At 41.8% G+C, this 23,142-nt stretch overlaps 1 long non-coding RNA gene across 1 annotated transcript; it reads left to right on the top strand.

Moving 5' to 3' along the window:
- Positions 1-3,865: 3,865 nt before the first annotated feature.
- On the top strand, positions 3,866-21,072 carry LOC106609101 (uncharacterized). Its single transcript, XR_006770625.2, has 3 exons — positions 3,866-4,432; positions 5,159-5,228; positions 17,269-21,072. It is a non-coding gene; the product is annotated as an uncharacterized LOC106609101 (long non-coding RNA).
- Positions 21,073-23,142: the final 2,070 nt, after the last annotated feature.

The following is a 23,142-nucleotide window of genomic DNA, read 5'->3' as shown; positions in this document are numbered from 1 at the left end:
CTATGCATTCAAATTGCGATAGATATAATGCTATTTTGTTTGTTGTCCGTAGCTTATGCCTGCCCATACCATAACCCCACTGCCACCATGATGCACTCTGTTCACAACATTGACATCAGCAAATTGCTCGCCTACATGACCCCATACACACTGTCTGCCATCTCCCTGGTACAGTTGAACCCGGGATTCATCCGTGAAGAGCACATTTCTCCAGCATGCCAGTAGCCATCGAAAGTGAGCATTTGCCCACTGAAGTTGGTTACGACGCCGAATTGTAGTCAGGTCAAGACCTTGGTGAGGATGACGAGGATGCAGATGAGCTTCCCTGAGACGGTTTATGAGTTTGTGCAGAAATTCTTTGGTTGAGAAAACCCACAGTTTCATCAACTGTCCGGGTAGCTGGTCTCAGACGAAGCACAGGAAAAAAAATTAAATAAAAAAATAAATAAATAAAATGTATGAAATGAAATGTTTGAAATGTATGCATTCACTACTGTAAGTCGCTCTGGATAAGAGCGTCTGCTAAATGACTAAAATGTAAAAAAAAATGTAAAATGATGCCGCAGGTGAAGAAGGTGGATGTGGAGGTCCTGGCCTGGCGTGGTTACACGTGGTCTGCGGTTTTGAGGCTGGTTGGACGTATGCCAAATTCTTTAAAACGACATTGGAGGCGATTTATGGTACAGAAATTAACATTCAATTCTCTGGCAACAGATCTGGTGGACATTCCTTCAGTCAGCATGCCAATTGCACACTCCCTCAAAACTTGAGATATCTGTGGCATTGTGTTGTGTAATTATGTGATATTAAGACGTTATTATGAGATGCTAAATCATAATTATGAGATGCTAAGTCATAATTAGAAGATAGGTTGTCATTATTATGAGATGCTAAGTCATTATTATGAGATGCGTTTTAGGCGGTCTCTATCACATGAATTCAATGTGCACTTTGCATCAGGTCCTCCTCAACTTTCAAGCATAACCGTATGTATATCCTATAATCAATCTCACATTGTGTGTGTGTGTTTGCATGCGTGCGTGCGAGCGAGCGAGTTTGTGGTGATATTGTTATATTAATGTATTGGAGAGTTTTGTTGATGTGCCTGTTTGATGACATCTGGTTGACATCAGATTTAGGTTTCACCTCGGACCTAAGAACAGCCCTTAGTTAGGAGTTATCACACAATAATCCCTGGGTTCTCATGCCTTATTGCTTAAGTATCTCATTATTATTACTTAGTATCTCATTATTATTACTTACTATCTCGTTAATAGGATTTATTATGCCACCAGACTTTTTTCACATTTTGTTGTGTTACATGCTGAATTTAAAATAAATTAAAATAAGATTTTTTTGGTCAATGGCTTACACACAATACCCCATAATGTCATAGTGGAATTATGTTTTTTAATGTTTACAAATTAATAAAAAATTAAAAGCTGAAATGTCTTGAGTCAATAAATATTCAACCCCTTTGTTATGGCAAGCCTAAATAAGTTTAGGAGTAAAAATGTGCTTAACAAGTCACATAATACTCACTCTGTGTGCAATAATAGTGTTTAACATGATTTTTGAATTACTACCTCATCTCTGCACCCCCCACATACAATTATCTGCAAGGTCCCTCAGTCGAGCAGTGAATTTCAAACACAGATTCAACCACAAAGACCAGGAAGTTTTTCAGATGCCTTGCAAAGAAGGGAACCTATTGGTAAAAATATAAAAAGCAGACATAAAATATCCCTTTAAACATGGTGAAGTTATTAATTACACTTTGGATGGTGTATCAATACACCCAGTCACTACAAAGATACAGGCGTCCTTCCTATCTCCGTTGCTGAAGAGGAAGGAAACCGGTCAGGGATTTCACCATGAGGCCAATTTTAATTGGTGTGACAGTAGAATACTGAGGATGGATCAAATCAAATCAAAACAAATGTATTTATATAGCCCTTCTTACATCAGCAATACCTTGAAGTGCTGTACAGAAACCCAGCCTAAAACCCCAAACAGCAAGCAATGCAGGTGTAGAAGCACGAAGCAATCAACAACATTTGTAGTTACTCCACAATACTAATCTAATTGACAGAGTGAAAATAAGGAAGCCTGTACAGAATACAAATATTCCAAAACATGCATCCTTGTTTGCAACAAGGCACTGAAGTAAAACTGCAAAAAATGTGGCAAAGCAATTAACTGTTTGTCCTGAATACAAAGTGTTATGTTTGGGGCAAATCCAATACAACACATTACTGAGTACCACTCTCCATATTTTCAAGCATAGTGGTGGCTGCATCATGTTATGGATATGCTTGTAATCATTAAGGACTGGGGATTTTTTTCAGAATAAAAAAGAAACCGAATGGAGCTAAGCACAGGCAAAATCCTGGAGGAAAACCTGGTTCAGTCTGCTTTCCACCAGACACTGGGAGATGAATTCACCTTTCAGCAGGACAATAACCTAAAACACAAGGCCAAATCTACACTGGAGTTGCTTACCAAGAAGGCAGTTAATGTTCCTGAAAAGCCGAATTACAGTTTTGACTTAAATCTACTTGGAAATCTATGGCAAGACCTGAAAGTGGTTGTATAGCAATGATCAACAACCAATTTGACAGAGCTTGAAGAATTTTGAAAAGAATAATGGAAAAAGTTGCACAATCCAGGTGTGGAAAGCTCTTAGAGACTTATCCATAAACACTCACAGCTGTAATCGCTGCCAAAGGTGCTTTTACAAAGTATTGCCTCAGGAGTGTGAATACTTATTAAAAAAAATCTAAAACCAAATACATGTGTAGAATTTTTTCCTGAACTACAGGCCTATGGGAACCCTGTTATCCAATTTAAATAACGGGAGCACAGTAGTCTATAGCCTGTAAAGTCACCAGAGTGTGTTATAGCCATAGGCTAATTATGAGGAAAAGTGTCTTCTAGCCCGAGGCTAATTATGGGGAAAAGTGTCTTGTCTTGCACAATAATTTAAAGCAAAGCAGTTACAAATAATACTTTACAATACTTTTATCATACCACAAATTAGCTACCGCTCATCTAGAATTCCTATAAACATGTTGAACCCTCATATAACAGAATACAATAGCTAAATCATATCTGTTGACATGAAATCATATAGCCTAATCACAAGTCCAGGCATGAAATCACTTGACACTCCATGCCTGGAGGGGAAAAATATATACAACAGCACATGCTTTATTCCAGTTGACACAGGTAGATTAAACAGGTGCATTGTGCATAGGCCTAGCCTACTCGTTTATTGGGTGCCTTTTTGGCTAAGGTATTTTTGGAAAATAGGCTAGGCCCAAATGCCTGGAAATTATTATGAAATTGATATGATGGCCTATATTGACAGAACTTGTGTTTGAGACCTAGACCTATGCTTCTCATTTGCATTTACTTGAAACTGCCTCGGTAAAATGACAAAATATGCCGACAGTAGGCTAGGCTAGCCTATATGAACACGAGTGTCAGGTCTATTCTAGTAGGTATACATTGGAAGTGAAGGACTCCATTTAACACTTGAATAGACCAAACAAATTCTGATTGCGTTATTGAAAAGCAATGTGTTCCATGTTTTATTATGGAACAACTTCAATGTGGTAACACGTGTAATAAAAACGAGTGTAATAAAGAAATGAACAGGAGTAGCCAAAACGTGGTGCCTCGAGTTTTTTATAGCTATATTAAATAGTTTTGCATGCATGTATTCAATAAAAACGGATGCGTGTGTATGGCTGTTTGTTTGCAGTAGGCTAATGCTCCACACTATCGACACCTCTTATCTTTTGTAAATATGTAATTGTAGTAGGACTATGCTAGGTCCAGTGGTTTTCATATCTGAGATAGTGCAGCGACAGGCAGGCAGCTGCGAATCACAGTTCACCTTAGCTGAACTTCGCAAATCTATTTCAGCAATGGCAGAAGGAACACAGTGAGTTTGTCGGGTCTACTGATAGTCCGGCCCCGCCACCGATGTGGCAAGCGAGGAAATGTTGGTAGCCTATTCTCAATTAATATTTTTAAAAGAGTCGGCGAACTCATCACATCTTATTTTGCTATCGATGCTTCTTTGCAGAAGGTTATATAGGCCTACTTTGCTACAATGTTACAATGTATCTACTCAGAGCGCGTGTCACTACACAGCCTAGTCTTCTTTTCTCACACTCGCATCGTTGTTGCGACCGTGCAGCGAGGACACAATACTTACGGGGGAGTGGAATTGGACGTGAGGGAGAGACAGGGTGATGGTCGCTCAAGACTTGGACTTGAACTTGAACTTCATCTTGAAATTGGCGTCCTTGTCAAATCGACATTCATCTTTTTTCCATAAGAAATATATATTTTCTGTGATTCAATGACAAACTACGAGGAGATATAAGGAAAATACAGATGTTTTGAAGACAAGCAACTAAACGTAAGTTAATGTGCTCCATAAAAACAAACCGCATTTATTGTAGGGAATGGCCGTTTCAAATCGTGTGCTGTCTGCCGGTGGATAGCATGTATTTTCAGTGCAGTGGATGACACGAATCAGAGACTGAGATGGTCAACAATCTCGTCTCGTCCGTAGGCAAGAGGGAATTACGTTTTCGCGGGTAATTATTTCAACCGCAAACTAAATAGCCCCCAACAATGTTATGTTGTTCCGTGGGATCCACATGGGATCTTCTCTAGTCTAAAATATATTTTTAAATAGGTTTAGGCCTATAGAGGCTTGAAGCCCAAATGTCACATTTGGCCTCTATAGGCCTAAACCAATTTAAAAATATATTTTAGACTCGAGAAGAGCCCATATGGACGTTTTGTGTTTGGTTGTATATATTTAGCAGGCTATTCAGTCCTTGAGTCTTATAATGATTCACATAGTATGGGACAAAAAGAGATCTATTGAAAGTTGGGAGACAATTGCCTTCTTTGAGGAGTTGAAATTAGTTGGTGTTTTGCTATGATGTTGATAATAATCTCAGCAATGCATCCTGTGTGTCTGTGGAAGAAAATAGCCTATTTTCACTATTTGCCTTTTTTGATGGTGATCATTTGTAATTTTCAGATGCAAAGATACAAGGGTATTTCTATAAAAGTGCTAAAATGTGCTGTGCTTTCTTTTTCTGTGCTGGCTGCTCAACCTTGGACATTGAAGAAGTGGACATTTCAGATCAACAGAAAGTCAAAGATTTGAAGAATGCATGTTATAGACATTGTTATAACAGGTAGGTATAAAATTGTTTTATTATGTAACTATTCAGGGACATGAAAACAGTTTAAATCGTAATGAGAAATCAGCCAAAATATTTTTCTGATTTACGTCGCATTTGACTTTTTTAAATTACTGTACTGTGATTGCTGGGTGAAACATATTGTAATATGATTCAGTGCATAATGCATTACATTTTAAGTGCTGCATTACAAATGAAAAACATTGAGTGAAACTTTCATTTCTTATTTATAATGATTACCAAGTAATGGTTATTAGTTCTATGGAGAATGTATAAGCCTGTCATTTGTAAATAAAATAGTCAGTGGGAAAACCTGTTCATGTGAAAAATATCACATACTCTGACTATACCCCCTGACCATCCTTCATCTATCTGAAAAGGCTTATGTTTAGAGACAATGATTCAAAATATCTGCTGTAAACTTGGCAGAAAATGTTGATTACTTCTTCATTTGAGCCTTGTCAGTCACGGCACATATTTTCTGTGTTAAGTGCACAGGTGTGCACAAGTGCTGGGGTCAGTACTCAGAGTAGGCCCTCAATTTTTTATTTAACTAGGCCAGTGAGTTAAGAACAAATTCTTATTGACAATGATGGCCTACCCTGGCCAAACACAGACCAATTGTGCACCACCCTATGGGAGTCCCAATCACACCTGGATGTGATTCAGCCTGGATTTGAACCAGGGACTGTAGGGATGCCTCTTGCACTGAGATGCAGTGCCTTAGACCGCTGCACCAATCGGGAGCCCAACATGACAGGTTGACTCTCACAGCCAAAGCTGTCAGTTGCACAATTAAACTGAGAGAGAGATTATGTATTTTGTATACATAATAACAATAATAATGTATATACAGTACCAGTCTTGGCATTCTCTCAACCAGCTTCATGAGGTAGTCACCTGGTATGCATTTCAATTAACAGGTGCTCCTTGAAAAAAAGTTAATTTGTGGAATTTCTTTCGTTAATGTGTTTGTGCCAATCAGTTGTGTTGTGACAAGGTAGGGGTGGTATACAGAAGATAGCCCTATTTGGTAAAAGACCAAGTCCATATTATGGCAAGAACAGCTCAAATAAGCAAAGAGAAATGACAGTCCATCATTACTTTAAGACATGAAGGTCAGTCAATTTGGAAAATGTCAAGACTTTGAAAGTTTCTTCAAGTGCAGTCGCAAAAACAATCAAGCGCTATGATGAAACTGGCTCTCATGAGGACCGCCACAGGAAAGGAAGACCCAGAGTTAGTTCATTAGAATTACCAGCCTCAGAAATTGCAGGCCAAATAAATGCTTCACAGAATTCAAGTAACAGACACATCTCAACATCAACTGTTCAGAGGAGACTGCGTGAATCAGGCATTCATGGTCGAATTGCTGCAAAGAAACCACTACTAAAGGACAGCAATAAGAAGAAGAGACTCGCTTCGGCCAAGAAACACGAGCAATGGACATTAGACCGTGGAAATCTGTCCTTTGGTCTGATGAGTCTTTGTGAGATGCAGTTTGTGAATGGATGATCTCCGCATGTGTGGTTCCCACCGTGAAGCATGGAGGAGGAAGTGTGATGGTGTGGGGGTGCTTTGCTGGTGACACTGTCTGTGATTTATTTATAATTCAAGGCACAGTTAACCACAGCATTCTGCAGCGATACGCCATCCCATCTAGTTTACGCTTATTGGGACTATCATTTGTTTTTCAACAGGACAATGACCCAACACACCTCCAGGCTGTGTAAGGGCTATTTGACCAAGAAGTGCTGCATCAGATGACCTGGCCTTTATATTCACCCGACCTCAACCCAATTGAGATGGTTTGGGATAAGTTGGACTACAGAGTGAAGGAAAAGCAGCCAACAAGTGCTCAGCATATGTGGGAATTCCTTCAAGACTGTTGGAAAATCATTCCAGGTGAAGCTGGTTGAGAGAATGCCAAGAGTGTGCAAAGCTATCATCAAGGCAAAGGGTGGCTACTTTGAAGAATCTAAAATCTAGAATATATTTTGATTTGTTTAAAAAGATGTTGGTTACTACATGATTCCATATGTGTTATTTAATAGTTTTGATGTCTTCACTATTATTCTACAATGTAGAAAATAGTAAAGAATAAAGAAAAACCCTTTTTCTTTGCAACTCTGCTTAGAAGGCCAGCATCCCGGAGTCGCCTCTTCACTGTTGACGTTGAGACTGGTGTTTTGCGTGTACTATTTAATGAAGCTGCCAGTTGAGGCCTTGTGAGGCGTCTGTTTCTCAAACTAGACACTCTAATGTACTTGTCCTCTTGCTCAGTTGTGCACCGGGGCCTCCCACTCCTCTTTCTATTGTGGTTAGAGCCAGTTTGCACTGTTCTGTGAAGGGAATAGTACACAGCGTTGTACGAGATCTTCAGTTTCTTGGCAATTTCTCGCATGGAATAGCCTTCATTTCTCAGAACAAGTATAGGCTGACAAGTTTCAGAAGAAAGTGCTTCGTTTATGGACATTTTGAGCCTGTAATCAAACCCACAAATGCTGATGCTCCAGATACTCAACTAGTCTAAAGAAAGGCAGTTTTATTTCTTCTTTAATCAGGACAACAGTTTTCAGCTGTGCTAACATAATTGCAAAAGGGTTTTCTAATGATCAATTAGCCTTTTAAAATGATCAACTTGGATTAGCTAACACAACGTGCCATTGGAACACAGGAGTGATGGTTGCTGATAATGGGCCTCTGTACACCTATGTAGATATTCCATAAAAAAATCTGCCATTTCCAGCTACAATAGTCATTTACAACTAGGGTTGCAAAGGGTCGGAAACTTTCCGGTAAATTTCTGGAATTTTTCTGGAAATTTTCCATGGGAAGTTAAGCCCGGGAAGTTGGGAAGTTTCGCTTAAATTCATCAAAAAAATGATCTTATAACAGTGAACCTTTTTTTGTGGGATACACCAAAGTCAATTCTAGGTCTTGTGGCATATTTTGGTTAAACTATCCCCAATTCAATGGAATTGCAACCCTCTGCATGCACAGTGCATTTTTCCATCACATCTGCAGTGCACTCTTCCATCACATGTACAGCTGATTCGCTATTGAGCCCACACTACTACACTGTCTGAGCCAAGGACTACATGCTTTCTGGTAAGTTTTGATTACAGTACTGGGTGGGGTGAATATATTTTACATGACATACATTATTTTTTGTTAACGAGTAAATAGTAGCCTACAGCGAAGTGTGTTTAAATAATTTCTAACTTGTTAACAATTACTGTTAGTTAATTTTTTCTACCATGTGGGTTTTAGCTTGCTTGAGCCTGCTAACTGAGGGATGTTAATTCACCTGTTTCCATACATGTTTAATTTTAAAACATTTATCTTACAAAGGAGTTGTTTAACCTAACTGCTTAACTATTTATCTGTACATGGAATTGTATTTGTTGTTTTAAAAAAAAAAAAGTCTAATCTTTACAGGAAAATGCCACGGGAACTATCTGATGTGTGGAGACATTTCACTGCAGCTAATGTAGAAGGAAAAGCTGTGTACAGTTGCAAATACTGTGCCAAATCATATGTGAAGAATGCAACAAAGATGCAGACTCATCTGGCCAAGTGCATAAAGTTCCCTCAGCGCTCACAACAAGCAACGTCTGACAAAAGTCGACTTCTATTCGAGGTGACACCTTATTGATAGCAACAGCTCATGGTCCTCCTGGAATCAGAAGTGTTTTTGACTCAATGGAGGAACGTTGTCAGAGAATTGCAGATGAATGTCTTGCTCGAGCTGTGTATGCAACTGGTCCACCTCTGATGCTCACAGGCAATGTGTATTGGAAAAGATTTCTGAATGTTCTTCGCCCAGCATACACCCCTCAAGTCAGACATGCTTTATCTACTCATTTGTTGGTTGCAGAGTTCAACAGAGTTCAAGTGAAGGTCAAGCAAATCATAGAGAACGCAGACTGTATTGCAGTCATCTCTGATGGGTGGTTGAATGTTCATGGGCAAGTAATAATTAACTACATCTCCAGCCCTCAACCAGTATTCTACAAGAGCACAGACACAAGGGACAACAGACATACCGGTCTCTACATTGCAATTGAGCTGAAGAGAGTCATCAATGACCTTGGACCACAGAAGGTATTTGCACTGGTGACAGACAATGCTGCGAACATGAAGGCTGCTTGGTCTAAAGTGGAGGAGTCCTACCCTCATATCACACCCATTGGCTGTGCTGCTCATGCATTGAATCTGCTCCTCAAGGACATCATGGCACTGAAAACAATGGACACACTGTACAAGAGAGCCAAGGAAATTGTTAGGTATGTGAAGGGTCATCAAGTTACAGCAGCAATCTACTGCTTCTCAAAGTGAGAAGAATAAGAGCACCACATTGAAGCTGCCCAGCAACACCCGCTGGGGTGGTGTTGTCATCATATTTGACAGTCTCCTGGAGGGGAAGGAGTCTCTCCAAGAAATGGCCGATATGGACAGCCCCATCAAGAGGATCCTCTTGGATGATGTATTTTGGGAGAGAGTGGTAAGCAGCCTGAAACCTATAGCAATAGCCATTGCACGGATGGAGGGAGACAATGACATCCTGTCGGAAGAAATCCGTACTGCCCTGCCCACTTCACTGTTGCTCTAAGCAGAGGAAACTGCAGTTTTGAAATACATTAAAAAGTGTGAAGACATCTGCCTGAAGCCCATTCATGCCTCAGCGTACATGTTGGACCCCAAGTATGCTGGCAAGAGCATCCTGTCTGGTGCAGAGATCAACAAGGCCTATGTTGTCATCACTACCGTGTCTCGCCACCTTGGCCTGGATGAGGGCAAGGTTCTTGGCAGTCTGGCAAAGTATACTTCCAAGCATGGGTTTTGGAATGGTGATGCAATATGGCAGTCGTGCCAACATATCTCTTCAGCCACCTGGTGGAAGGAACTTTGTGGATCTGAAGCTCTTTCCCCTGTTGCCTCCATCATCCTTCAAATCCCACCAACATCAGATGCCTCAGAGCACAACTGGTCCTTGTTTGGGAACAGACATACCAAAGCACGCAACAGGCTGACCAATACAAGGGTTGAAAAATTGGTGGCCATCCGGGCAAATTTCAGGCTTTTTGAGCCTGACAACTTGTCATCCTCAACAAGCTTGGAAAGTGACAGTGAAGTTGAGGCCTCAGAGTCTGATGTTCAAGAGGTGGACATTGAGGAGGTCCAGGGAGAAGACATGGAAGCCTGAGAGGAAGACAGCCAAAGCTTTAGTTTATAGACTATCATTTTACAGATGTATGTTGAAAACATTTTTGGGAGATGAGATGGATCATTGGGGATCATTCAATATTCCCTTTCTTTTGTTGTTCAGTGAAATCATCCCATGTGAAGAGTCAACTAATTTAGTTAAAGTTCAATTCGTAACAAATGCTTTTTTTTATATTTCTATTGGAAGGCTTTAATCATTTGCAATTATGTCTACTTATGATAAGGTAAAAGGTTTATGTTTCTGTCTCCATATGATATGGTAAATATATCCAATGGAAAATACATCTATATTTAAATGGTATTAATATTAATGTGCATATATTTCTGTTAATTCCCATATATTCCCGTTAATTCCCACGGAAAGTTTCCACCTCTGAATATTCCCCAAATGTGCAACCCTATTTACAACATTAACAATGTCTACACTGTATTTCTGATCAATTTGATGTTATTTTAATGGGTAAAAAATTAGCTTTTCTTTAAAAAACAAGGGCATTTCTAAGTGACCCCAAACTTTTGAACGGAAGTGTGTATATATATATATATATATACTTCCGTATATATATATATATATATATATATATATATATATATATATATATATATATATATATATATATATATATATATATATACTCTTTAAATAATTAGCAATATTCAGGGGTAATGCCCCGCCTTAATTTACATCAACAGCTTTAAATCAAACATTTTCTAATTGACAGCATTAAGGGACAGTATTAAGGGAAAGTTTTTCTATCTGACAACACTTGGGAAATCAATCTGTCGCCTTCATTTCTATTTGTTAATTAGTTGTCTCTCACTGTTCTCCTGCTTATGAAAGATAACATTCAATTTGCTCCTCCTGACATTCGGTTTGGGAAGCTTTTTTTTATTTTACACAATCGAAGTTAAAAGTGTCATGGCCTGGACCGGGCCGGACGGGCCTAATAAGACTGTCGTAGGTTTTCTTTCTGCACATCTGGCTGTTTTAGTGCTGCGTCTGCAACTGGAAGCTTCTTCTGTTGCCTTGCCTGGTGCTCTGGTACTCTGGTGCTGAACTCAGCCTGTCAATCGCACTGCAGCGATGTTTCCCAAAATTCTGGGAGCCGCAGCAACGGATGACAGAACCTTGGCATTTGTCTTCGGCCACATTCTCTCCTCTCCTCGCTGCTCTCTGGAAAGAGGAGCAGACAGGGGCCAAGTATGTAGCAGATCAACATGACCCTGTGGCTCCCGATGGCTCAGGGAGATAGACATCTTTAATGTACTATATTAATAACCAGTATATTGCATGTTTCTAAAACACACTTGTGGCTATAAAAAGGAAAATCATTGTGCTTTCTGGAAAACGAGGCAACGAGGCAAACACAGGTGGCTGGAGACAATGGACAAGGGCTTGTTTCTCAGATCCTAAGCAGTAAAGAAAAAGAGAAAGCCTGTGGACTTGTGATTGGCATGACTTTGTCAGTGGACTGATTTATCCTCAGTTTACTCTAGAACAGCATAGCAAGAAAATGTCTTGATTGGAATGAACAGGAGATCAGTCACACAAGGGTATGTCTCTCTCACTTCTCCAGTCCTGACCATTATCCACCGTACGACTGTTGTTTTCACCCCCAGAAATTGATTGAAACATAAACTCAGGCACAGAGCCCTGATATTCTTCTCTATGAATAATTTACTAGATATGATGATGATGCATTGGATGGTGTCCCTGTGAGGCCATTTCAGGTCAGGGAAAGGAGGACGACTGTGCTGTTCTGAGCTTTTCTGTTCTGCATCATAAACATGTCTTAATTTGAAAGAAGAACAGATGTTTCAAAGAGGGAGGATGCTGCAGCTTTGGCTCAGCCAGGTTTCTGCAGAATGTGTGCAGAAGTAGTTTGTTTTGACTTGTGACAGTAGTTTTAAATGCTACAAAGCCTTCCGTAGCAGTGTGAAGCTAAAGTAGGGATAATCGTCTCAGACGCTGTAAAATATAGCTAGTGTAGTCTATGGAGATTATATTTCACTGTTCACCTGGTAATACGATTTCCCTGGTAAGACGATTTCCCTGTGACACGACTTTTGTGTGTAGTTAGCTGCAGTGTGTGTGTGTGTGTGTATGTGTGTGTGTGCATGTGTAGCACATGGGGATGTGTGAAACTTACTCCTCAGCCTGAAGTGTCCCCACTTGTGCCAGCGAATAGCTAGCTTTTCGCATGGTGTGACTGGTAAGACACTTCAGGAGGGCAGTCATGTGTGCTAGCAAGGCAGAGGCCCAGAGTTTGCGCCAGGTATGGGTCGAATCGGTAGGAAGTGGTTCTTTCAAAGCAAGCACTGTGACGTCTTTTACACATGCTTCTACACTACAGTATGCGTGCAACACATTTTTTTCTGTCTATAATATCTTTGCAGGGAAAACTGGCCGCCCACCGTTGTTATTGTTTTAGTTGCTGAGCTGAGGTTGCCTGGCTTCCCAAAGTCCTTGCTATGGCCAAGTGCTACGCCACACGCTTTAGTTTCTTCTCCGCAATGAGTCTGGAGCGATTTCTGGTCAGATTTTGGAGGCGCGCACATCACCCACCGCTTCCGAGTATATTACTCGCTAATGTCCAGTCTCTAGATAACAAGGTAGATGAAATTAGGGCAAGGATTGCTTTCCAGAGAGACATCAAGGATTGTAACATACTCTGTTTCATGGAAACATGGCTCTCTCGGGATATGCTGTCTGAGTCGGTATAGCCACCTGGATTCTTTGTGTGCTGCGCCGAGAGGAATAATCATCTCTCCGGGAAGAAGAAGAATGGGGGTGTATGTTTCATGATTAACGTCTCATGGTGTAATTGTAACAACATACAGGAACTCAAGTCCTTTTGTTCACCTGACCTTGAATTCCTCACAATCAAATGCCGACCGTATTATCTCCCAAGGGAATTCTCCTCGGTTATTGTTACATCCGTGTATATCCCCCCTCAAGCCAATACCACGACGGCCTTCAAGGAACTTTACTGGACTTTATGCAAACTGGAAACCATATATCCTGAGGCTGCATTTATTGTAGCTGGGGGTTTTAACAAAGCAAATTTGAGAACAAGGCTACCTAAATTCTATCAGCATATTGACTGTAGCACTCGCGCTTGAAAAACACTGAATCACTGCTGCTCTATCTTCCGCGATGCATACAAGGCCCTCCCTCGCCCTCCTTTCAGGCAAATCTGACCACGACTCCATTTTGCTTCTCCCTTCCTATAGGCAGAAACTCAAACAGGATGTACCCGTGCTAAGGACTATTCAACGCTGGTCTGACCAATCAGAATCCACTCTTCAAGATTGTTTTGATCACGTAGACTGGGACATGTTCTGAGTAACCTCAGAGAATAATATCGATGTATACGCTGATTCGGTGAGTGAGTTTATAAGGAAGTGTATTGGAGATGTACCTACTGTGACTATTAAAACCTACCCTAACCAGACACCGTGGATAGATGGCGGCATTCACGCAAAACTGAAAGTATGAGCCACCACATTTAACCATCGAAAGGTGACTGGGAATATGGCAGAATACAAACAGTGTAGTTATTCCTTCCGCAAGGCAATCAAACAAGTGATATGTCGATATAGAGACAAAGAGGAGTCACAATTCAACGGCTCAGACACGAGACGTATGTGGCATGGTCTTCAGACAATCACGGACTACAAAAGAAAAACCAGCCACGTCACAGACACCACCCCTAAACCCAACCCTAAACACCTTCTTTGTCTGCTTTGAGAATAATACAGTGCCACCGACGCAGCCCACTACCAAGGACTGTGGGCTTTCCTTCTCCGTGGCCGACGTGAGTAAGACATTTAAACGTGTTAACACTCGCAAGGCTGCCAGCCCAGACGGCATCCCTAGCCACGTCCTGCGCAGACCAGCTGGCTGGTGTGTTTACAGACATATTTAATCTCTCCCTAGCCCAGTCTGCTGTCCCCACATGCTTCAAGATGGCCACCATTGTTCCTGTACCCAAGAAGGCAAAGGTAACTGAACTAAATGACTATTGCCCCGTAGCACTGACTTCTGTCATCATGAAGTGCTTTGAGAGACTAGTCAAGGATCATATCACCTCCGCCTTACCTGTCACCCTAGACCCACTTCAATTTGCTTACCACCCCAATAGGTCCACAGATGATGCAATCGCCATCACACTGTACATTGCCATATCCCATCTGGATAAGAGGACTACCTATGTAAGAATGCTGTTCAGCATTCAACACCATAGTACCTTCCAAGCTCATCATTAAGCTTGAGGCACTGGGTCTCAACCCCACCCTGTACAATTGGGTCCTGGACTTCCTGACGAGCCACCCCCAGATGGTGAAGGTAGGAAACAACACCTTCACTTCGCTGATCCTCAACACTGGGGCCCCACAACGGTGCGTGCTCAGCCCCCTCCTGTACTCCCTGTTCACCCATGACTGCGTGGCTATGCACACCTCCAACTCAATCAGTAAGTTTGCAGACAACACAACAGTAGTGGGCTTGATTACCAACGACAAGACAGCCTAAAGGGAGGAGGTGAGGGCACTCCGAGTGTGGTGTCAGGAAAACAACCTCTCACGTCAACAAAATAAAGGAGATGATCGTGGACTTCAGGAAACAGCAGAGGGAGCACCCCCCATCCACATCGACAGGACAACAGTGGAGAAGGTGGAAAGTTTTAAGTTCCTCGGCGTACACATCACGGACTAACTGAAATGGTCCACCCGCACAGATAGTGTGGTGAAGAAGGCGCAGCAGCGCCTCTACAACCTCAAGAGGCTGAAGAAATTTGGCTTGTCACCTTACAAACTTTTACAGATGCACAATTGAGAGCATCCTGTTGGCCTGTATCACCGCCTGGTACGGCAACTGCACCGCCCACAACTGCAAGGCTCTCCAAAGGGTTGTGCGGTCTGCGCAACGCATCGCCGGTGGCAAACTACCTGCCCCCTAGGACACCTACAGCACCCAATGTCACAGGAAGGCCAAAAAGATCATCAAGGACAACAACCACCCGAACCACTGCCTGTTCACCCCACAACCATCCAGTAGGTGAGGTCAGTGTAGGTGCATCAAAGCTGGGACTGAGAGACTGAAAAACAGCTTCTATCTCAAGGCCATCAGTCTGTTAAATAGCCATCACTAACACAGAGAGGCTGCTGCCTACATACAGAATTTAAATCATTGGCCACTTTATTAAATGGATCGCTAGTCACTTTAATAATGCCACTTTAATCACTCGTCTCATATTTATATACTGTTATATATACCATTTATTGCATTTTGCCTATGCTGTTCTGTCATTACTCATCCATATATTTAGATGTATTTTTATTCTATTCCTTTACTAGATTTGTGTGTATTAGGTAGTTGTTGTGGAATTGTTAGATTACATGTTAGATTTTGCTGCACTGTCGGAACTGGAAGCACAAGCATTTGATGCAATAGCATCTGCTAACCATGTGTATGTGACCAATAACATTTAATTTGATTTCTTTTTGGATTTGATTGGTCCCAGAAACCGATGGGTTGGGCCAGAGCCAGAACACCTGTGGGTAAAGCAGCAACCCCTCATTTTGACGTCACCACAAACGACTTCAATGATGGCAGTCTCAGACTGAAGTATGTTGCAAACATAGGGCAGCGTGCAATTCTCTTTTATCACACTTGCAATGCGGTAACTTCTTTGTTGTTGTAATTTTGCAAACGGATTCCAGCTTTGACCTAATTTCTTAGGCGTTCGGTGAAGAGTTCAGGCAGCAGAGAGAGAGAGATCCTTGGCATGTTAGTTTTCTTCCAGGGAGGGGGCGAAACACAGAAGGCCTGCCTCTGTCAACCAGTGTGACTGAGCTCTCTGCTCTCGCTCCGCTCTGTTCAGCTTTGGGTCGTATTTATAGTGGACACCGTAGCGAAAGGTTTTGCAATGGAAAACGAAAACATGTGTTTCTTTTTGGACACGTATAGGTATAGTCCCTCCCTGTTTGAGTCTGTTTTCTTCCATTTGGTGCCTAGTGAATATGACCCTGCTCTCTGCCTCTCTCCACTCGCTCTCTGCTCTGGGTGTTTCCTCCTCCCAGCATATAACAGGAAGCTCATGTTCAAGTTCATGCGAGGACAGGGAAAGGGCTTTTCTTTCCACTGTGAATCATTTGGGAGAGAAAGGCTTTGCTGCCTTGCACTGTATCAACCCTCTGCAATCTGGCATGTTTTTCTCTTCTCCCCTATACTGCTTTATTTTCTATTTTGGCTGAGTTTGCAAAGTTTTTTTCCCCTTATTCTTGCCAAGAAAACTTTTTTTTATAGGATAGGATATAGTGAGTGAGAGCAGAGTTGAGTTCCTGAGTCAAAAGCAGAGTTCATGAATCCTGTAAGCAAATTAAACACATCTCCGTGGGGAGCACTGCATGTTCTTCCAGTTTGGTTCTCAATTCCAGAGAGATCTTTGACCCATAGTTACACACTGGAAAAAATAACACACTCTCTGTATGACTTTATGCATGTTTATGATATCTAGACCATGTGGTCAATCTTTAGAGAATGTCTTTGTGTATATAAAAATACCTGTAAGGAAACTGACATGGATGAAAATCTGGCATGTTAAAACACTATAGTACATGGAGAAGTGCATAAAATACTCTGTGACATTTTTTGTATTCTCTACAATTCTCTCACAATAGAGGTGGCTGAGCTTTGGAAAGAGCGATGATGAGTGATACAGTGCTAGGAGTTTGTATAGTCAATTGCGGAATGGTTTAGATGTTTACAATTTTGATATTTTCCCTGCATTGTATTTCTCAGCACAACAGAGGCCATTTATGGAGACAGACCAGACCACAAGGAAGACATACCCACTCCAGTGCAATGCAGGTATACCAATATACAACCATGTATGCATTGAAGGTGGCAAGACTGTACACTCCCCGGTACTGAAGCAACTTTGGCCGGACTGTCCACTCCCCCTGTACTGAAGCAACTTTAGCTTCAGCTTCAGTGTTTAAAAAAAAAAAACTCTGGGAATTTTATTCCTTTACTACTACGGAGGGTACAAAACATTAGGAACAACTCCCTAAAATTGAGTTGCACCCCCTTTTGCCTTTAGAACAGCCTCAATTCGTCAGGGCATGGACTCTACAAGGTGTCGAAACCGTTCCACAGGGAAGCTGGCCCATGTTGACTCCAATGCTTCCCACAGTTGTGCCAAGTTGGCTGGATGTTCTTTGGGTGGTGGACCATTCTTGATACACACGAGAAACTGTTGAGCGTGAAAAACCCAGCAGCGTTGCAGTTCTTGACACACTGAAACCAGTGTGCCTGGCACCTACTACCATACCCTGTTCAAAGGCACTTAAATATTGTATCTTGCCTATTCACCATCTGAATGGCACAGATACACAATCCATGTCTCAATTGTCACAAGGATTAAAAATCCTTCTTTAAACTGTCTCGTTCCCTTTATCTACACTGATAGAAGTGGATTTAACATCAATGAGGGATCAAAGCTTTCATCTTGATCTACCTGGTCAGTCTATGTCATGAAAAGGGAAGGTGTTCCTAATGTTTTGTACACTCAGTGTATACTATAATTGACATGTAGAGCTATTTAAATTGTTACCTTTGATCAAGCTGATTTTTTGTTAGTACTACTGTACACTCTGAACTGCCTTCAGCATTTATTAGAACTGCGACCAAATAGGCCCCTCTGGTTTTAGAATGCCTTTAGTGCGTGAGAGTTAGGAGGGGATTTGAGCATGGTGGATTTAGCCGAGACAGAAACTCAAGGCAGAACTGAGATGATGATGGTTGGTTGTAATATATTTTCTCTGTAGATGATTATTACAGCCTGACAATGTTCAATTCAAAACATTAATCAAAAAGTTATGTCTTACCCTTGAAATTGAAGTTGGTTTTCCGGGGAGTGGTTTTTGTCTTTCTCTGAATGTATCATTGGCATTTTGGGAACTTGGGAACCAAAGCTTTAGGGATTCCAGTTAAGAGCTGCACACTGGAATAACATTAAATGGGGTTTCAGTTGGGGCCAGTTGGATGACATCAAGGACAAGTCAGTGTCCTTTAAAAATGAATGTGAGCATGCTCCTGTGAAGGACAGACAGAAGGCAGTTATGGCATATTTTAGGAGAAGGACATTTTTCAGGCAAAGGGGGCCAGGTATACTGAGGGAATACGACTGGTTAATATAACCTTTTTTCAGACTTTTGAGTCCTCTTGAGTCCCCATCATTTATCTATTTATCTTGCTATTTATTTATCTCACTATTTATCTCGCTCTCTTTCTCCCTCTTCTTTCTGTCTGTCACGACTTCCGCCGAAGTCGGCCCCTCTCCTTGTTCTGGCGGCGTTCAGCGGTCGACGTCACCGGCTTACTAGTCGCCACCGATCCATGTTTCCTTGTTCGTTTTGTTTTGTCTTAATTATACACACCTGTTTTCAATTCCCTTATTATGTTCCCTATTTAACCCTCTGGCTTCCATTTCTGTTTTGTCCGTGATTGTTCTTTGTCAGTGGTTGTTGGAGGTGTTTCTCCTCACCCTGTTATTTTGCTGTTGGAGATTTTGACTTTGGTTTTTGAGTAAACGAGACTGTTTTGAACTCAACCTGTGTCCTGCGCCTGACTCCGCTACGTCTCCAAACCTAAAGCGTTACACTGTCTGAGAATCAGTCCTTATCGCCGCCGCACCATCCTTTTTCTCCTCCTCCCTTTCTCTCTCTCTCAATTTAATTCAAAGGGGCTTTATTGGCATGGGAAACATATGTTTACATTGCCAAAGCAAGTAAAATAAACAATAAACAAAAGTGAGAAGAAACAAAAAACAACATCAACAAAAAAATATACAGTAAACTTTGCACTCATTAAGGTTTCAAAAGGGTAAAGAAGTTTAAAATGTTATATTATGAGCTTGGTACAGTGTTTTTAACAATGTGTAAATAGTTGTAGCACGAATAGTAGAGGAAGTTAAGTAAACAGATGAATATGGGATGTATTTACAATGTTGTTTGTGCTCCACTGGTTGCCCTGTTGTCATGGCAACGGGTCACAAATCTTTAAGCTCCGATTGCATATTGTGTTATTTCACTTAACAGATATGGGAGTTTATCAATGTTTGATTTCTTTTAAAATAATTTTGGAGTCTGTGTGATCTGTGGGAAATATAGTGCCTTCGGAAAGTATTCAGACCCCTTGACTTTTTCCACATTTTGTTACGTTACAGCCTTATTCGAACTTTTTCCCCTCAGCAATCTAAACACAATACCCCATAAGGACAAATTGAAAACAGATTTTTATAAAAAATTTAAAATATAAATGAAATACTTTATTTACATAAGCATTCAGACCTTTTGCTATGAGACTCGAAATTGAGCTCAGGTGCATCCTGTTTCCATTGATCATCCTTGGGATGTTTCTACAACTTGATTGGAGTCCACCTGTGGTAAATTCAATTGACTGGACATGATTTGAAAAGGCACACACCTGTCTATGTAAGGTCTCACAGTTGACAGTGCATGTCAGAGCAAAAACCAAATTGTCCATTGATCTCCGAGACATGATTGTGTCGAGGCACAGATCTGGGGAAGGGTACCAAAACATTTCTGCAGCACTGAAGGTCCCCAAGAACACAGTGGCCTCAAATCATTCTTAAATCGAAGAAGTTTGAAACCACCAAGACTCTTCCTAGAGCTAGCCGCCCGGCCAAACTGCGCAATCGGGGGGTAAGGGCCTTGGTCAGGAAGGTGACCAAGAACCCGGTGGTCACTCTGACAGAACTCTAGAGTTCCTTTGTGGAGATGCGAGAACCTTCCAGAAAGACAACCATCTCTGCAGCACTCCACCATTCAGCCCTTTATGGTAGAGTGGCCAGACAGAAGCCACTCCTCAGTAAAAGGCACATGACAGCATGCTTGGAGTTTGCCAAAAGGCACCTAAGACTGCCAAGTGTCACATCTGGAGGAAACCTGGCACCATCCCTACGGTGAAGCATGGTGGTGGCAGCATCAACCTGTGGGGATGTTTTTCAGCGACAGGGACTGGGAGACTAGTCAGGATCGAGGCAAAGAGGAACGGAGCAATGTTCAGAGAGATCCTTGATGAAAACCTGCTCCAAAGCGCTCAGGACATCAGACTGAGGTGAAGGTTCACCTTCGGGACAAGTCCCTGAATGTCATTGAGTGGCCCAGCCAGACCCGGACTAAACCTGATCGAACATCTCTGAAGAGACTTGAAAATAACTGTGGAGCAATGCTCCCCATCCAACCTGACAGAGCTTGAGAGGATCTGCAGAGAGGAATGGGAGAAACTCCCCAAATACTGGTGTGCCAAACTTGTAGCGTCATACCCAAGAAGACTCGAGGCTGTAATCGCTGCCAAAGATGATTCAACAAAGTACTGAGTAAAGGGTCTGAATACTTGTGTAAATGTGATATTTCTGTTTTTAATTGTTAATACATTTCTACAAACCTGTTTTTGCTTTGTCATTATGGGGTGCTGTGTGGAGATGGATGAAATAAAAAAACAATTTAATCCATGTTAGAATAAGTCTGTAATGTAACAAGATGTGGAAAAAGTCAAGGGGTCTGAATACTCTCAGAATGCACTGTATGTCTCTATAATAATGTTCAAGACCTTTGGCAGGAGGTAAGGAAGTGCAGCTCAGTTTCCACCTCATTTTGTGGGCAGTGGGTGCATAGCCTTTCTTCTCTCGAGAGCCAGGTCTGCCTATGGCGGCCTCTCTCAATCGCAAAGCTATGATCATTGAGTCTGTGTATCTCTCTCTCTCTCCCCTATTTCTTGTCCCTTCTTTCTGTCTGAGACTCAGTCCTTATGGAGAAGAATGGCGCCAAAGGAGATGGCTGCCATTTTACGATCCCGTAACCAATTGTGCTATTGTGTATGTTTTTTCGCGTTATCTGTAACTTATTTTGTACATAATGTTTCTGCCACCATGTCTTATCACCGAAAATAGCTTCTAGATATCAGGACAGCGATTACTCACCCCGTACTGGAGGAATAATTTTTCTTCAACGAGTCGGACGGCAAGGGTTTACTTCAGACGCCCGACTAGACCCTCATCCCGTTATTCGCAGGAGAAAGAGACGGAGGAATCGGGGACGAAGGTCCGGGTGCCTTCTAAGGATCCGACGCTGAGAGGGTAATCTACCTTTACCAACGATCATATTAGCCAACGTCAATTGATAATAAAATAGACAAACTACGACCACGTATATCCTACCAACAAGACATTAAAAACTGTAATATCTTATGTTTCACAGAGTCATGGCTGTAGGACGACAAGAATAACATACAGCTGGCGGGTTTTAAGCTTTTTTCGGCAGGATAGAACAGCGGCCTCTGGTAAGACAAGGGTTGTAGGCCTATGTATATAAACAGCTGGTGCACGAATCTAAGGAAGTCTCGAGGTTTTGCTCGCCTGAGGTAGAGTATCTCATGATAAGCTGTAGACCACACTATTTACTAAGAGAGATCTGTATTTGTTGTAGCTGTCTATATACCACCACAAACGGATGCTGGCACTAAGACTGCACTCAATGAGCTGTATACGGCCATAAGCAAACAGGAAAGCGCTCATCCAGAGGCGGTGCTCCTAGTGGCCAGAGACTTTAATGCAGGGAAACTCAAATCCATTTTACCTCAATTCTACCAGCATGTTAAATGTGCAACCAGAGGGAAAAAGACTAGACCACCTTTACTCCACACACAGAGACCCGTACAAAGCTCTCCTTTGCCCTCCTTTTGGCAAATCTGACCATAATTCTATCCTCCTGACTCCTGCTTACATGCATAAACTAAAGCAGGAAGCACCAGTGACTCGGTCAATAAGAAAGTGGTCAAATGAAGCACATGCTAAGCTACAGGACTGTTTTGCTAGCACAGACTGGAATATGTTCCAGGATTCTTTCAATTGTATTGAGGAGTACACCACATCAGTCACTGGCTTCATCAATAAGTGCATCGATGACGTCGTCCCCACAGTGACCGTATGTACATACCCCAACCAGAAGCCATGGATCAAATCAAATTTTATTGATCACATGCTTGTGCTTCTAGTTCCTACAGTGCAGTAATATCTAACAAGTAATCTAACAATTCCCCAACAACTACCTAATACACACAAATCTAAAAGGATGTAATAAGAATATGTACATATAGATATATGGATGAGCGGTAGCCAAGCGTCATAGGCAAGATGCAGTATATACATATGATATGAGTAATGTAAGATATGTAAACATTGAAGTGGCATTGTTTAAAGTGACTAGTGAGTGTCTATGTAGGCAGCAGCCTCTCTGAGTTAGTGATTGCTGTTTAGCAGTCTGATGGCCTTGAGATAGAAGCTGTTTTTCAGTCTCTCAGTCCCAACTTTGATACACCTGTACTGTCCTCGCCTTCTGCATGGTAGCGGGGTGAACAGGCAGTGGCTCGGGTGGTTGTTGTCCTTGATTTTCTTTTTGGCCTTCCTGTGTCATCGGGTGCTGTAGGTGTCCTGGAGGGCAGGTCGTTTTCCCCTGGTGATGCGTTTTCCCCTGGAGAGCCTTGCGGTTGAGGACGGAACAGTTGCGGTACCAGGTGGTGATACAGCCCGACAGGATGCTCTCAATTGTGCATCTGTAAAAGTTTGTGAGGGTTTTAGGTGACAAGCCA

The sequence above is a fragment of the Salmo salar genome, chromosome 07 (assembly GCF_965601325.2).
Source record: "Salmo salar chromosome 07, fSalSal1, whole genome shotgun sequence".
Lineage (NCBI taxonomy): Eukaryota > Metazoa > Chordata > Actinopteri > Salmoniformes > Salmonidae > Salmo > Salmo salar.
This window is presented reverse-complemented; position numbering and strand designations above follow the sequence as displayed.